Below are 15,710 nucleotides of genomic sequence, written 5' to 3'. Positions count from 1 at the left end.
TGCTGTGGTCTGGGGACTTCTCTTATCTCTAGGATAAAAATCCTGAGGGCAAAAGTTGCAGAAGCAGTGCTGGGGCTGGAGGGGAATCCCTGTGACAGCTGGCCAGGCTGGTGTGGATTCCTGTGCCCTGGGCGGGTTCTTCCTTCTGAGGGCCTGCTCCCAGGGTGGGGTGGGAAGGCTAGTCCAAGGCCACCAGGCAGTTTTCTCAGGCAGCCAGGTGTCCCTTGCTCTGGTGCTGCTCAGCCACGAGGACTGGGAGCTGCGGGGCTGGCTTCTCCCTCCCCCCAAGGACGGGCGGCAACAAAACCACAAAGCACTCATTTTCAAATCACATATGGCTTCTCTGACCCCATCAAGTAACTTTATTCACACAAACGTCCCTTAATTTACAAAGCCTCAGTCATTCATACACATTAGGGGGAATCCACAGTGTTCAAGGAACTTAAATATAATGTATCATACCAACCCAAGTAAACCAAGTACAAAAAATATTCATATAAAGTTGTTCACACGAAGGTCCTAGATTACCAGCTTCTGTGCAAAAAAAGAAAATAAAGAAAAATAGATTTATTAACTAGTATTTGAAGCTAACTCTGTGCCTGGGTTACTCTGTGCCTCCCTCACACCCAAGTCAGCCCCACGGTGAGTGCTGAATCCTTGCAACATACTCCCCGGCTCTGATGGGAGAGGCCCCCTTGGGCACAAAAGATTTCTTCAAAGTGTTCCTGAACAAACTCCCTTCCACTTGTGGCCTCTCTTGGAAAAAGATGTGGGGACCTCCGGGCGACTGATGGCAGTGGGTTCACCTCTTGATGGTGGCCATTGGAAGCTGACATTTGCCAACTCTCGTGTCCCACCTCCTAGCTCCCCCTCTGAGGAGCATCTCCATGGACAGGAATCCCCATCCTCTGAGCCTGGCAGGCAGGATCAGGGCCGGCCTGGTGTCCCAAAGGCTGTGCCTCAGCCCAGTGTGGGAGGATGGTCTCAGCCCCAAGCTTGTCTATTGTCAGGGGGTCCTCCAGTCGCACCATGCCTGTCTGGGGGCCAACACAGGCTAAAGAAGGGGAAAGGAATTGGGGGGAAGCAACAGCACAAGAGCCACCTGTGCCCCCAGATGTGTGTGTATGGTGGGGCAGGGGTGCAAGGAGGATCAAAGGTGAGAGGTGCTCTTGTTGGGTAGGGCCAGGGGCCCAGGCAGCATGGAGCAAGGTGAGGGCACAGAGTTTGGGGTTCCCTTCATAGGGGGTGGATGCCCAACTTCTGCTGTTCCGAGTTTCCAAAAGATACTCTGAGGCTGAAACCCAGGCATCCATCAAGATCTGTCTTCTAAAAAGGTAAGCTGCAACACAGAAACATAGAAAATAGAATGTTCCTACAGTGCCAGCTTTTAAACCTTTTCTTAGAAAAAATGACTCAAGCAAAAATAATGTTATTGCTCCAAACACTGGTTTTCTAGGAGACAGCTGATATGTCAAGGTGCAGAGAACCTTGGAGGAAGGGAATGGTTGAGGCAGGGAATGTCCGGGGGGCGAGAAGGCTGCGAGGAAGGTGGTGAGTGGTCTTAGCACCGCGGGGTCGGGAGCAGAGGGAGTGCTGGGCGCGCGCCCCTCCCGTCTCCACTTTCATTCGCTCTGGGACTACCACTGGCAGTGCTGGACAGGAGGCCAGGCCAGGAGTCAGCTCTCCACCAGTGTTGGGCACATTTCTCCTCCAGCTGTAAACAGGGTATTTCTTAAGTAAACAATGAATAGCTCCCTCCTAAAGGCAGCCGACAGGGGGCCAAACCACAGCAAGGTGGGAGGCCAGAATTTTCACTCTCCTGTCCCAATGCCTCTGGGATGAGTGGAGGGGCTAAGGCCTGAAGCCTTAGTCCCCGGTGCCCAGAAAGGGGTCAGCCAGAGCCAGGCTTGAACGCACAGACTGTGGCATCCTCCTGGCTAGAGGTAAGAGGCAGGGGACCTGCTGGGTCATGAGAGGCAGAGAGAGAACACCTGGTGGAAGCATGGTTTTTCTGTTCTCAGCTAAAGTTGCTGCTAGTACCCTGGTGGTGGCGGGGAGCCCTGTGCCCGGCTGCAGCCTAGAGGAAGGATTGGGCAAGGACTGGGGGCGGCGGGGGGTGGGGGGAGACCCTTTCCTCGTGGCTCTCTGTGGGTGGGAGTGAAGTTTAAGTGCCAGGAGGACAGGTAGGGAGGACACTGCCGACCTCCAGCTGAGCCAGCAGGTCTGGTCAAGGTAGGGCATGGGATAAGGCACTATGATCTGTCTTGCTGAGTCCTCTTGCCGGTGGGGAAACTGAGCTTAAGACCCACCGGGTCTCAGGCCCAGAACCTCCCCACTATGGGCTAACTGGTTCACAGATCCAAGGAGAAAAGAATGACCACTATTTTAAGGTTTGGAAACTCCTAGAACTTGGACAGGCCTTACGGATGTGGTGATGCTGAGGTGAGGTGGCAGATACAGGTGGAGGGAATGAAGGGCAGGAAGAGGCAGGAGGCTGGGCCACAGCGGGACTGCTGGGGGTGGGGTGGCTGAGAAGTGGATGGGAACTAACCGGGTCTAATCACGGCTAGTCCACTGGCTGTGGGCAGAGCCGGTGTTTACTTTGGGCTGCCGTCCACCTGACTACCTGGGCACCTAAGCTGGGCAAAGCAGGGAGCAGGGATGGGGGGGGACAGGAGGGAGAGACAGGCACTCGGGGCTAACGAGTTGGCCGTGGTGAGCCAGGGAGGGAGGCCCTGCCACCAAGCAAGGGTAGGCTGAGTCCTGCAAGACCAGGGTGTGTAGAAGCCTGCCACCCCTCCCAGGCTGCCTGTCTTGCCCTGAAGGCAGAGAGACATCCTGTGACCTACACGGTTACTCTGATGCCAAGAGAAATAACAGAGGGGGACTACCCCAGCTCTGAGACCTGATCCAGATGGAGGATAGAGCCCTGGGAGGGCAGAGGAAAATCAAAGGAAAGGGAATACCTTGTTAGGCCTGAGCCTTCACCTGGGACCTGCAGACGGGGCTGCAGCCAGGGAGGGCGGGGGTGGGGGGCACAAGCAGAGAAGGGGAGTGAGCTGCAGGCAGGGAAGCTGTGCTCCCTACCCTCCCAGGGGCAGTTCAGGGCACACTCCTGGAGGCCCCAGAAGCCAGAAGGGAGCCAGGGTGCAGGCGGGCACAAAGGATTTCACAAGGAAGGGAAAGGCATGGCTCCCACCCGCTGCCCTAACTGTGGCCAACCGGCTGCCTTGGTACTTAAGGGGCTTGAGAAAGGGTGAGAGGATGCCAGCAAACACGTGGTGAGTTTGCAAGTTTGGGCTGGTGCTGCCTTAGTCTGTCCCAAATGCCCAGGGCCAAAGGACTGCCGCTTTTGGGGAAAAGCCCTCCTCCTTGGTCACACACCAACCCGAACAATCTCTGACTGCCTCCCCTATCAATCCTATGCTGGTTTAGATAGAACAAAAAATGAACATAAAAGAATTCCTTTCCCCTTCCCCCTGAGACCCTGTCTTGCTTGACTGTAAAGGGGGGGAAAGCCTTTGGAGATGCCCCAGTAGCTTGTGGGTGAAAGGGACAACATAGGCCCAGCCACCTGCCCCTTTGAGGAACAAACACTCCGGTTCAGAAGCCCGAGAGGAGGGAGCAGTGTGTGAGCCGCAGAGGGCCAGATGGCCACACAGACGCTGGTGCTGAGGTCAATAGGGCCACGCTGGGGAAGCTCTAAGGTGGTGGCAGGCCACAAATGGACACCTGACAGCTGCGGGGGGTGGAGGGTGGGGGTAGTGGTGTTCCTAACTCATCCCCTCCCTGTTCTTGGCGGGTCTATTCTTTTCCCACCAGACACGTTTATGCTGAGGGAGGGCATCTAACAGTGAGTCCCTGGGGGTGAGGAAGATGGCGCTTGACACTGTCGCCGGCTCTGACTCCACGGGCCCACGTGCAGGGGACACACCCTTCACTGCAAGGAGATGACAGTGGCAGCCAGTTCAGGACACCCTGTTCTTATGGCCAGGTCACAACCAGATCTCTGGGACTTAGGTGGTCTCTGTGACAACCAGGATGTTTGGCGGGCACACATGGGAAGGAGATGATCCAGGAGGCAGGAGGTGATGGGTGCTGTCCTCACAGGAGTGACAGATGCCCACCGAAGACCCAGCCATGTTCCAGGCAGAGGTTTGGCACGACAGTTTTTTCCTGGGGTCTTCCTCTGGGAGGGAAACCACTAACAGAAAGGTAGGCTTGTAGAGCTAGGCTGGGCTGGCGCTTGACCACTGGGAAGTGGGGAATAGTCACCTCTGTAGGGCCCCCCATCGCCTTTCCCTCCCCTTCCCCCCCAGTACTCCTGGTTATAAAGGGCAGAAGAGGGAATGGACTCCCACTACTGCGAGTCCTGGTGTGGCCCAGGTCTTCCAGCAGCTGAAAGAGAACAAACCCGCAGTTTAGACTTTCTTTTCTGCGTCCTCCTGGCCAAACCCTGTCTTCTTCCTCTTTCAGGTGGTTCTTCGCCTCGGACCATTTGTAAGGCCCAAGGGCTGGCCAGGAGCAGCCCCCGGGGGGTCCGGCTGCCTCCTGTCTTCAAGTCTCACTCATGTTCTGGGACCCAGCCTGGTTCTCCACAGAAAGGCTGGCCTTCTCTGGGGAAGTGAGGTGTTCTAAGCAGAACCAAGGGGCGGGTGAAACAAAGGAGATAGAGGGAAAATAAAGGAACAAAACAACATAGCTCCCTAACCCCTTATAAAAATTAACAATGAAATTTATACATATGCTTTGTCCATGTTGTTTCTCCGTAGCATAGTTTCCTGCTCTTCTGAAGTTTTAATCGTTTAAATTAAAAAAGGAGGAAAAAAAAAGGACAAAAAATAAAATAAGATTTTAAAAAATTAAGCAAAACTAAAAGGAGTGGGAGGGAAACCCAAACAAAAGCTTCACATTGCCGGAGATCCAGCTGTCGGGAGATCACCAACTGACCAAGCCACTGCCTGCACCCTCTGCCGTCCTCTGTGTGAGACACGATGAGACTGTGGGTCCCGAGGATCAACCTGGAAGACAGAAGATAGAAGGCAGGGGATAAATGGACACTAGGCTGGTGGGCTTGGGGTACCTCCAAGCTCCAGATGCCAGACTAGAGGCCAGCACCCATCCCAGAGACGGCAGAAGCTGTGATGGGCTGGGGAGGTTTCTAAATACCTTACAGGGAGTGACTCTAGATTCCCTACAACCGTCCTACCATTGACACACATTATTCTCCCAGGGAAACTGAGGCACGGGTTAAGTCACATGATTAAACATCACACTGACAGAGAAGCAGACCCTGGCTGGGAACCCAGGCCTGCTGGCTGTGGCTACAAAATCCTATCACGAACCCCATCCCTGCACTACTAGGAAAAGATGCCATGGGACCCTAGCCATCAGTCTTTCCAGGCTTCGGCCCCCGTCCCTCCTTGCCCTAATTGTGCTGTACTGAAGCTTCATGGCACGCTTGAGTTTATCCTATTTCACAGACAAGTGAGGCTCAGCCCCCTAACCTGTCTGAGTTAACCAAAGCTCTTAGGTCTCAAAAGGGACCAGAATCCCACAGCCAGGGGCAGGGGTGATTCGGGAGTTGGGTTAAGAATGAGGTTCTGGGGGCTCTGGGTGGCTCAGTTGGTTAAGTGCCTGCCTTTGGCTCAGGTCATTGATCTCAGGGTCCTGGGATCGAGCCCCACGTTGGGCTCCTTGCTCTTGCTCAGCAGGAAACCTGCTTCTCCCTCTGCTTGCTCACCATCCCTGCCCTTCTGCTCTGTCAAATAAATAAAATTCTTAAAAAAGAAAAAAAAAAAAAAAGAACGAGGTCCTAGAGCCAGAACCTGTGGCCATTAACAGGTTCTGCCACTTGACTGTGGCAAATTTAAGCCCTTTGCTCCTTGGTCTTGTTTCCTGTACCGAATCACAGGTTATTATGAGGGCCAAATGAATACACAGAACTTGACGCAGTGCCTGGTCCTATTATGATTAGCTATTCTTTGGGAATTGCTGGGTGCCAGCCTCATGAACAAGACCAGCTACCAGCCTTTCAGGGACCCGTCTTAGTGCAGGCCTAGAACACAAGAGCCTACGGAGATCAGCCTCGAACCAGCGACTGCCACCAGCCCGCTGTCGCAGCCCGAGCTGCTCAGTCAGGGCTACGTAGAACCCCATCCTAGGCAGGCACCCAGGGCAACAATGCTTCATCTACGCGGCACATGGACTCATCTTGGGCTTTCAGAGTGCCTGCTCTCACCCTGAACAATGCAAACAGAGCAGTCTTCCATGGCATGCTGGAAATCCCTCCAAATCCCCCCCTGCTCTGGCTTCATTTTTTTGGGGGGGGGGTATTTATTTATTCATGAGATAGAAGGAGAGAGGCAGAGACACAAGCAGAGGAGGGAGTCCGATGCAGGACTCGATCCTAGGACCCCGGGATCACAACCTGAGCCAAAGGCAGACGCTCAGGGTCCTGAACCATCCAGGTGTCCCCTGGCTTCACTCTTGTGTAAGCTCCACGCAGCCCGAAAAGGTGTGCCCTCCCAACCCTGCATCCTCCTCACCATCACTTGGCACCTGTGCAGTCTGACCACATGGGCCTGTTGTCCTCAGCTCTCAGGGAGACACTCAGCTAGTCCTCATGGGAGGCAGTGGGGTCCAGCAATGCTGAGCCTCACTTGTCTGTGAATGTTTGCATCCTACCATCAACCTGTGCCTCTGTGAGAAATGGCTCTTCTTTGAGGTCTGACTAGAGTAACAACTATCAAGTACCTGGTCCACAGCAGGAACTGACTCACTCCATGAGCCCATCCTGTCCTCGTCCCCAACTGGAAATGATGGATGTGTTAGGTTTGGACAGGATGTAGTCTGCAGTCACTGGACCACCCAAACTGCTCCTAGGTGGGTGAGGGTGGCATGGAAGGAATGCAAGGCCTGCCAGAGAAATGTACCAGTGCCTTCTGGAAAGCCATCTGGCCAGGTATTTTCAGAGCCTCAGGTAATTTTCGACCTCTAGACCCTAAAATTCCACTTCCGGAGACCCAGCTTGACTGGTCACCTTACATGTGAAAAGGACTTCACAAATAAAGACGTTCATTGAAGGGTGATCTAAAGTACGAGGCAACAACCCACAAATCCAAAAAGAAAAGACTGAAGCAAATAATCTATCCACTCAGTGATGTATTACAGAGGAAATGAGAAGGCAGGTGGCATTCTGACATTACGGCAGAAGCACTTCCCCGGCTTAAGGGGAAGGAACAAGCAGGCTACGCCTTCCTGCGGCGTACAGTATGGGCAGAACTATGTAATAAACAAAAAACCTCCATGTGTAGGAATATCTGTCAAGAAATGCATCAAAATGCTGTACTTGTCACGTGTGTATTTTCTCCTTCCCCTGGTGAATACTGAGTACACATCACATTGCCATGCTTTACTTTGCAATGGCAAAAACAGAGCACTCTAAGGGATGAGAAGAGCTGGCAGCCCCAAAGAAAGGTCCCTGGAATAGCAGGCCAAGAGCCTAGACCCAGGCTCTCTTCTGGGCTCTTCCACACACAGTGGGCAGTGGAGAATTTTCTGTAGCTGTCAGGTGAGGTCAGATTGTACAATTTCTTTCTCCAGCGCAAGGCAAGGAGTAAAGTGGGGATGAATTATAAAGGTGCCGGAGAAGTATTTCATCTGGAAGAAAACAGTGGTTTTCTCAGCCTCAACCTCTGCCTCTGCTGCTTGTTTCCCTGTCTGTTAAGTCTCCTCAATCAACAACAACAACAAAATCCATTGGTGTGTCTTGTATCCCAGTTTCTGACTTGGCAAAATAAAATTACCAGAAGCACATCCCGGGCTGACCTAGAAACTATCTCGAGCTCTGGCTTATTCAGCATGCCTAGGCCTTCTTATGCTTTCAGGACAAAGCAGAGCAACCAGGAGCCGGGGGGAGGCTCGAGGGGAACCTCACCATCCAAGTCCTTGTGAAATACAACAAGAAAAGCCCAGGAAACTGTATGCTAACATGTTATCTGCTAAGATAATCTCTTGGACCAGTTATGACATTTTCAGCACTGCTTTCCTCCATCCCTTGCAGGACCCAAGCTAAGGACAACCTACTCAAAGGGATGCCCATCAGCAGGAAGGTGGCCCATAGCAGCAGAAAAGCAGTGGTCAGGGAGGCAGAGAGATTCAGAGGCCAGAGTCTCCTTTTACATAATAAACCAGCAGAACAGAGTGTGCCCACGGAAGGTCAAACCAACAGCATAGCTCTCTGCAAGAACTCCTGAGACACCAGCGTGTAATGACCGCTGTAATCACTGGGTCCCTTGCCAGGAAGCCAGGCTGACATTTCCCACAGGCTCCTCCACCCTCCCCTGACTTTGGCACTGGGTCCCGTCCTCCTGTAGGATGCCTCAGGACAGCCTACAGGTCTAGGTCTGCTTCTCTCCCGGGGACAGGGCCAAGAAAGAGGACTCTCAGAGAGAGGGCCGTGCCTTCGGGGTTGGTCCTTTTATAGAAGGCCCACCTGCCACCTGCCTCAGGGAGCCAGTGGTGGCAGCTGCATCACCAGGGAGAGAGGCTCTACAGCCATGAGAAGGGCTCAGACTGCATGGTCCTGGGTTATAGCAGCAGCCCCTCCCAGGCACATGCTGGGGCAGTAGATGGTTCAAGGGCCCAGCCCGGGGAAGGGAGGGCTGGGGCGCTGGAGGAGCTTCTGACTTCACCCGAGCAGATGTCACCCCTCGGCTCCCTGACTCCTAATGACCAGCTCTGACCTGGGCCTGCCTTGTGTGATTAACCTCTGCGTGATGTCAGCAGCACACCCCCTCTTTCGCCTTTCTGATCATCTCATTTTGTGAGGATGACTGCCCCATTTTAACAAGGGGATGGGCCCAGAGAGGTGGAGCAGCTGGGCCCATGCACAGAGCTGCTGAGCCACAGAACCAGCGATTTGTCCCCGCAGGCCCAGCGCCACTCACTGCCCGGGCTTCCCGCTCGGACTCTGTCCGTGGTCCCTGCAGCTCCCTCAGCACTTCTGACCTTATTTCTCTGTAATTATGGTCACAGCAATTGCTCATCCAGCATCGAACATTCCAAGGGCTTTGTAGGGAACAACCCTATTAGGGCAACTTTCAGCTCTTCCATGCTGCTTCCCACTAACCACGTTCCCACACGGAGCCTCCGTGTTACGGCTACTGCCCCATCTCACCTCCACAACCCTATGAGGTAGGCGCTCCGGTTGCCCAGTTGCACCAACGCCCAGAGAGAAGGGCTGCACAGCTAATGGGTGGGAGAGGACAGGGTCTGCCCACGGCTCCTACTTTTAGCATTAACTGTCCTGGGAAATCCCTTCCTGGAGAGACAAGAGCTTAAGTGGAATTTAAAACCCACTTAATCCCTTCATTTATAAACACATTTACTCAGAAAAGGGTTCATGGAGGGCTTGGCTTAGGTATTTCTGCACAAGTCTGGTGTCTAGAGCACATTGGAGGATGTGGAGCCACCAGGCTATGAGCAGACTTCTAGCAAGTTCCTCTGCCAGCTAAGCAGTTGTTTGGGCTCCCATTAATGCCACCAGCAGTTTGGAGAACAAGAAGTGGGGAGAGGATGGGATGCATGGGTTCCCCCGCCCACCACCTCCCCTACCCCTCGGCCCACAGACATGATCATCTAGGGAAAGAGAAGGCTATCCTGTACTCTAGAAGTGTGGTCCTCCTACTTTGTTGATGTCAACATGTCATTTTTAGATGAAACTAAATGGCGGTGGTTCCCTGTCTGTACCATCCTTCCAAATGTTTAAGTCTGGCAGCGGCAGGGTATAAGAATCTCTAGGAGCCTAGAGATTCAGCTACGTTTCAGTTGAGCATCTTTCCTCAAGTGCTCTCTCGGGGGAAACAGTACAAGCTGTGGTGACGGTCCTGGGTTCAAATCTGGTCTCTGACACTTACCAACCATTTATATTATCTGAGTCTCCTTTTCCATACTAGCAAGTGGGGATGCTGCTCTTTACCCTTCTAGGGTCTGCAGTGAGGATTCAAGTAAGCTGCCTATTCCAGCACCTGGTACGGAGTCGGACACTCCATATGATCTATCCTGTTGTTCACTGTGTTAATGGTCACTCTGGTTCTTCGACCAGAGCTGTGCAACTTATCTAGAGATGAGGCTTAATTCAGGAATTTTCTGTCCTACATCTGCAATATGGAGACGTAAGGGGAAGGCAGTGGAGGTGGTAGTAGAGGGAAGGGGAGCTCTCCAAATACCCTCTTGAAATGAGTCTCTGCCACACCATTGCTGTAATGCCCCCAGGACAGCCAGATGGTGGCAAAGGTATCCTCAGTACCTTTCAAACTGCTCAGGCCTAAAGATGGATTTTTAAAGCCCAGGAACCTCGAAATCTGAAATACAACCTAGCTGTCTGCGAGGACCTATCCTCTGTGGTATTATACAAAAATGTCATAACTACGTTGAAAGGATGGGCCGGTAGCCCAGGTACCACAGCACATGTCAGAAGGAGGACTCACATAGCAGTCTACAGGTTCTGAGGCGGCACAGAGCACTGAAGCTCATGCCACCTGCTGTGAAGGTGTGAAGCAACCATAAGCATGTATGATGTCAGGTGCCAGTCACTACATACACTCGTGCCACTCAGCAAAATAAAAAGGTTAAATGATTAGTGCATGCTTAACTGGGATTCAAACCTAAAGTCTGGTTTTCTCTGTCCCTCTCATCTATTTTTTAAAAAAGATTTTATTTCTTTATTCATTAGAGACACAGAATGAGAGAGAGAGGCAGAGACACAGGCAGAGGGAGAAGCAGGCTCCATGCAGGGAGCCTGATGAGGGACTTGATTCCAGGACCCTAAGATCACAACCTGAGCCAAAGGCAGATGCTCAACCACTGAGCCACCCAGGTGTCCCCCAAGAACTCATTCTTAACCAAAGCTCCCCGTGCAGTCCTGCAAGCTGATATTATTACTGTACTTAAGGCTATCTTTGACATGCTAGACATCATGCATGCCAGGCTTCATAAGCAAAGCTTCCTTTGTCCAAACAAAGGACTGTGTAGGAATTATCTCCATTTTACAGACGGGCAAACCAAGGCTCAGGTATCCATTTTCTGTGTATCATCTGTGGAGGTACAGAGGCAAGGCAATGGATGTCACAGTCACAGAGAGCAGGCCTCTCCTAAGTAGGATTAGCTTCAAAATGAGTCATTCCTCACTTGTTTAATACACCAAAGCAGCTGGATTTTCATACTCACATATTGACATGTCAGCCCTGGGCCAGGGGGGTGGGGGGTGTCAGTGGCCCTGGCACTACTGTCCATTCCCATCTGTCAGAGGGACAGAGGCCAGGGAGCCAAGCTTTCTGATACACCATTTAGCTAAGGCTTTGCTAGCCACAGCGGGGCTCAGAGAGGGGCAAGACTAGGGTCAACCGTGCTACAAGTGGCCCACAGCACAGCACAGGGGTAAAAAAAACCAGGGGTGGACATGACAGATGGGGTAGCCATACTGTCCATCTTTGGATCTACAGAGGGCATGATGTCAGGGATGCCATCTGCTCTGGGCTCTGAGCCCTGACCAGGAGGCCAAAAGAAGGCACAAGTTTAGGGGTAGGTACTGAATGTGGGGTGAATGTCATTCAAAGAGCATCACGTTCCAAGAGTGGCAAAGAGCTGATGCTCCGTCAAGGGTCTGGGCTTTGAGGTAGGAGATCTAAAACGGGTAGCTTGGCTCTCCCCACTACTAGGTGAGGTCCCCAAGCCAAAACTTTCTCAACATTGTAGTCATGTCTGCCGTGCAGGGTGTGACATCCAGTGACAGTGTCTGTACTGGGCACAGTGAAGTACACAGGAGGCAATTAACATATGGGGACAGCAGCCTTACGTCCCACCCCAACCCCAAACCTCACCAGCTCACTGGCCTGGGCGAGACAACTTGGCATCATGCCAGCCCCCTTTCTGCTCTGGGCCTCGGTAAGTGCTGGTCGGCTTCTAAGCGCCAGTCCCTTGACCCGCCCTGTTGCTGTCAGCTGGCCCCCTCCACATGCCTTCCCCCAGGGACGCTGGGCCCTGTGCCCCGGCAAGCACTCAGGGAGTGACCACAGACCTCCACGGGCCATGCCCTGTGCGCCCCCCATCTACCCTAAGGACAGGACAGTCCTGTGCTTCTCGAGCATCTCAGGTTTGCCAGACCCATGAATCAAACGCTGGCTGACTGACAGGAACTGGGAGCTAGTGTAGGGTAACAAAAGAATTAATTTACAAGTCTCACAGAGTCATTCAGCATACAGGATCTTAACACAAAAATACGGTTATAAAATCCCTGCCTATAGCTGAGTTCCCACGGAACATCCCACCATGCTAGGTGAAGAGAGAGATGCTCACCATCACCTCAGAAAACCGGGCCACTTGTCCAGGCTCCAGCAGGTGGCAAGGGAAGAGCTGGGATGTCCTCAGTGCTCATTTCCTATCTGGCCGCACCGCACCACCTCCCCCCACACACCTCCAGAGCCCTGTGGGGAAAATGAGGCACATGGGGACCAAGGGTCTCCCTGACAGGACACAGCCCACCTGCTACAGAACCAGGAGGCTCTGCTGCCAATGTCAGCTCTCTGCCACTCCTTCCCTCAGGAGGCCACCTTGCAAAGGGAAAGAAAGTAAGGTCTTCTGTTCAATCTGGAGAGGGAAGCCTGAAATCCAGGGGTGGCCAGCAGGACCCAGCCTGGCTTCAGTAAGTCCCCCAGGGCAAGCCAGCCACAGAAAGAGGCAAACGAGAAGGCTGGCCTTGCAGACTAGGAGCCTTGGCTTTGGCCTCAATGCTGTGGTCTTCCCCAGATCTTCAAGACCACATGGCCTATCCTTCAGGTCTGACCACCTATAAAATGCAATGATGCCCAACACTGCTCCTCAGCGGGCCAGTGGCTCAAGAGGTGGTGGTGGCGTTCCAGCTGGGGGTGCTGTCAGGTAGGGTGAACTGCACCCCACATTCGAAGCACATGGGTTGCTTAAATAGGTAGTGATGGTGGTATGGGGCAGCAGCAGGGCAGGCCCCCCACCCCCTGCCCTGAGAAACTGAACACCAGCTCTCAAGCAGCTGGGAGGGAGGGGCCCTCCCTCCCAGCTTCCACATCCTTTTCACCCACTTCTGCGTGTCCAGAGGGGGCAGCCCTGTGAATTCTGAAAAGCGGCCTGTTGCCCAGGCTGTAACAGCACAGATGCAACCACAGGAATGGACTCCCATGTGGCCACCTACTAAGAGACACTGAAGCAGAATGTAGAAAAAACGATGAAGGACCCCGTGTGGTGGTAGGAACCCCCGTTTCCAGTCTCATCTAGCTTTCTCCCTGCTCCCTGCTGGGGATCTTGTTTCTTTCTAACGTTTTTTGAAGATTTTATTTTATTTATTCATTCACAAGAGACAGAGGCAGAGACACAGGCAGAGAGAGAAGCAGGCTCCTGGTGGGGAACCCGATGTGGGACTCAATCCCAGGACCCTGGGATCACGACCTGAGCCGAAGGCAGATGCTTAACCACTCAGCCACCCAGGTGCCCCTGACCTCGTTTCTTCCTATGCAGCTGAGGGGCTTGGGACCAGGACAGGGGTTCTCAATCCGGGGTCCTTAGAATTGTGAGGAGGCATAGGGTCTGCAAATGCCAGAGGGCATATGAAGTATCACAGTGCAGGTCAGCCCCCTTTTTCTGGAGGGACACCCCTGATGCTTGGATTCTGAGAAGGGCCCACGCACAAGGAATCTAGATCTACAAGCACTTCGCCAAGGCTCTTATCTATCAAGGCAAAACTCTTACCAGAAAGCAGCACAGGAGTGCTAAAAGGGGTTCCCCAGGGCACAGCTGAGCAGGGCAAGCTGCATGGGGGCTGAGGGCTAAGGGGCGTTCTGCGGGGGAGGCAAGCTTCAGCCTCCTGTACCATAGTCCTGCCTACCAGTGGGACAGGGGAGGTCCCTCTCCTTACAGATTCTCCAGGCAAACTTGAGACTCAAAGCAGATAAAGGCCATGGAGAGGAGACAGGCTCTATGCCGACCGAGTCAGCTGAGCTCAGTCGGTGGCCCACTTACCACAGTGAGGACACGCACTCTCTTGCAGCAATCGCTGGCAGGCCCAATGTACGGCAGGACACGGTTTACTGAGAGAAGGGAGGCGAGCGGAGCTTCAAGCCAAGATGGCGTGTGCTGCACACAGACGCCAGCCTTATCTCCAGTGTGTCAGAAAGTTGGGCTGGGGCAGTGAATGCTCCTACATAAATTGCAGCAGGCAGTTACCACAGGAGCTTACAGACTTGGAGACTTGGTCATATTATAGCAGTGCTCATGTTGTCACCATTGTGGACTTGCTTCATATTGTTTTCTTTTTTTAAAATTTTTTTTATTTATTTATGATAGTCACAGAGAGAGAGAGAGAGAGGCAGAGACACAGGCAGAGGGAGAAGCAGGCTCCATGCACCGGGAGCCCGACGTGGGATTCGATCCCGGGTCTCCAGGATCGCGCCCTGGGCCAAAGGCAGGCGCTAAACCGCTGCGCCACCCAGGGATCCCTGCTTCATATTGTTTTAAACCTTTTTGATTTCTCAAAGTGAGCTGCCCCAAATGCTAGATTCAAAAGCTTGCCAAATGCACAAAAGGAAGAATGGCTGGGGCGCCTGGCTGGCTCAGTTGGTGAAGCATGTGACTCCTGATCTCCGGGTTGTGAATTCGAGCCCTATGGTGGGTGTAAAATCTTAAAAAAAAACAAGCCCCCCAAAACCCCAAATACCAAAACTTGAAATCAAAGGAAGAATTAAAGGCAAGACCTAAGAGTCTGAGATCTGGAGGGCTCTCTAGTGACCAGCGAGCGGTCCATAGGACTGTACTCTAAGTCATCCCATGGGGGGCTGATGACGCAGACCTATTTAAACCTGGTCTTTCTGGCCTTGAACGTCACATCTGGAGCTCCTCAGGGAGCTGGGAAGCACCTGAGCTGGTAAACAGGTACTGGCTGGCACTCCAGACTGTCTGCAGAAACAGCCCTGGTAATTGGCAGTCGGCTACAGGGACATCCTCACTAATTCCCTCCCTCAACTTATTAAGTATAGGGATGAAATGAAAGCTGCCAACTGCCTCAACAGTCCCCAAAGAGACTGAGGTTCAGCTGTGGCTGCTGTGATTAGCAGACAAAGGGCTCCAGGGAGAGGCTGGGCTCCCGGGAGAACCCTCCTCACCGGCCCTTTGCCAGGAGTGTGTCTAAGGTGCTGTCCCAACTGAAGGAGAGGTCGCTCTTCCACATGGCGACAGGACAGTCTGTGGTTGGAAAAGGAAAGACTCAAACAAGGTCATGCCCAGAGTGGTCTGGGCAAAGGGAGACCATATGGACTTCTGGTTATAGCAACCAGACTGAAGCACAGTGAGCTGAGGAGAACTCACTGGGGGCACCTGCTAAGGGGCTTGGAGCTCTCTTAGGGAAAAGAAGAGCACTGCAGATTGCTAGTGAAAGGGAATGATTAGCCTGTAAGGATTTGTCAAAAACAAACAGACCGAATGAAGGCAACACACAGAGCTGTCCGTTAGTGAGCTCTCGCGGTGCACGAGGAAAAGCACTGGGGACTTCCTATTTCTTGTGCATTTAGTCTTCACACCAGCAGACAGTGAACGTCAGTGATAAATGAGTATCATTTAGCAGACAGGAAATGGGGACCCCGAGAAGTTAGGGGACTTGCCCAAAGTCACCCAGCTGGGAAGTA

At 52.9% G+C, this 15,710-nt stretch overlaps 1 protein-coding gene across 1 annotated transcript in view; it reads right to left on the bottom strand.

The window, feature by feature from the left end:
* Positions 1 to 335: 335 nt before the first annotated feature.
* Positions 336 to 15,710, bottom strand: part of STK35 (serine/threonine kinase 35) — a 45,561-nt gene continuing 30,186 nt past the window's right edge. The window contains exon 4 of the mRNA XM_041732713.1: positions 336 to 5,021. The gene's annotated coding sequence lies outside the window, so the exon portion shown is untranslated. The remainder of the gene's footprint in view (positions 5,022 to 15,710) is intronic.

The sequence above is a fragment of the Vulpes lagopus genome, chromosome 18 (genome assembly GCF_018345385.1).
Source record: "Vulpes lagopus strain Blue_001 chromosome 18, ASM1834538v1, whole genome shotgun sequence".
Lineage (NCBI taxonomy): Eukaryota > Metazoa > Chordata > Mammalia > Carnivora > Canidae > Vulpes > Vulpes lagopus.
The sequence above is the reverse complement of the archived record's forward strand: the minus strand, read 5'-3'. Positions and strand labels throughout refer to the sequence as shown.